This window comes from Notechis scutatus, chromosome Z (genome assembly GCF_049901735.1).
Source record: "Notechis scutatus isolate UNSWTSFEM ecotype Mainland chromosome Z, rNotScu1.2, whole genome shotgun sequence".
In the NCBI taxonomy this organism is placed as follows: Eukaryota; Metazoa; Chordata; class Lepidosauria; order Squamata; family Elapidae; genus Notechis; species Notechis scutatus.
In genome coordinates, this window is record NC_142025.1 from 107,219,129 (window position 1) to 107,220,880 (window position 1,752).

Consider the following 1,752-nt stretch of genomic DNA (forward strand, 5'->3'; position numbering starts at 1 on the left):
AATGTAATCCACTCTAACAGACAGGAAATTGATATACTTTGTCATATATCAGGAAGGGAAAAAAACCTTAAATAGTTTTAGATGTATAATGGACTATTTTGCTTTTGAGTGACTCTGATACCAAACATTAGGAAAATTAGAATTTAATAGTATGCATATATCATTATTACTACAGTATGAGTATTTCTGTACCTTCATTTTCTCTACTAATGTCCTATAATATTCTTTCTATCCAGAAGAAGTTGAAGAAACTAAATGGCTAATGAATCCATTATAACAGAATTTCTACTGATGGGATTTTCTGATTATCATTATATGCAAATCATGTATTTTGTGATGTTTCTTGTCATTTACTTTCTAGCCTTAATGGGAAATGTCCTTCTCCTTGTTGCTGTGATCCTGGATCACCACCTTCATGCTCCCATGTATTTCTTTTTGGTCAATTTGTCATCCTCTGATGTTTGCTTCATCTCCACTATGATTCCTAAGGCCATGGCTGCTTCTTTGTCAAATAACAGGTAGATGTCCTATGCTGGATGTGCTGCTCAGGTCCTCTCAGTTTTCACCTGTGGAGGTTCTGAGCTTTCCTTGCTGACTGTCATGGCTTAAGACCATTATGTGGCCATCTGCCATCCTCTGCAATATACACTAATGATGAACTGGGATGCCTGTTTACAAATGGCAGCTGCTTCCTGGGTAAGCAATTTGATCCATGCTTTGCTACAAACTATTCTTACATTCAGGTTAAATTCTGCACATTCAATATAATTGAGCAATTTTTCTGTGATGTTCCTCATTTACAAAAGATTTCTTGTACTGATACAAGAATTAATCAAATTCTAATTTTGGTTGTAGCAATCATTGTAGATTCCTTTTGCAGTGGGCTCATTTTTATTTCCCATTGCTTCATTTTCTTGGCCGTGCTGAAAATCCCTTCAGTTTAAGGTAGATATAAAGCTTTCTCCACATGTACTCCCCACCTGGCTGTCTTTTCTTTGTTTTTGATCTCTGCTCTGTTTGCATATATGAGGCCCCAAAGTCTTTCTTCCCATACTTTGGATTTACTCTCTGCTGTTCTCTACACAGTTTTTCCTCCACTCTTCAACCCCCTCATTTATAGCTTCAGGAACAAGGACATCCAAAAGGCTGTGTGGAAATTGCTAAAATCATAGAAGTAGAAATTATATCTAGATAGGTTTTTAATCTTCATTTTTAAGCATTATTTGAATAGGAGAGCTTTGCAATACAATATCTTCACATTAGAGCAATCATGGGTCTTCTAATCATGCTTAGAAATGGTAATCACCATCAATATGAGAGAATAATTAATTAAATATATTGTATAGAATTGTCAGAATTATAAAACATTTGTTCAATGTACTTTTGGGAACAGGCATTGGGCTTAAATGTGTTGTATTCATCTTGGATTCAATAATGAAAATGTAGAATTTATCAAGAAGTTAAGAATTTTGGTTGCATTGTAACTATCATATTTTGAAATAGATTATTCTGTCAGAATGGAAAGATTTTAACATTGTGGCCTTGAACTGGTGTTGATAATTATGTTTCCTCATGACTTTTCAGTGATGGTATTTGTTTGTTCTCTACTTCTGAATTGATTCTGTATTGACATAATGAAAAGATTGATCAATATTTTTCTAGGTCATCAAGATTAAACATTGTACTAAAAGCTGAGCTGCTTCTTTGTTTGATTTTTATAATTCCTTTTCTGAGAGGATAGGATTTTTTTTG

General features: G+C 33.9%; 1 pseudogene; it reads left to right on the forward strand.

Annotated features, from left to right (window-relative positions):
* The first annotated feature begins 255 nt into the window (after positions 1-255).
* LOC113424051 (olfactory receptor 14A16-like) lies at positions 256-1,172 on the forward strand (annotated as a pseudogene).
* The last annotated feature ends 580 nt before the right edge of the window (positions 1,173-1,752 follow it).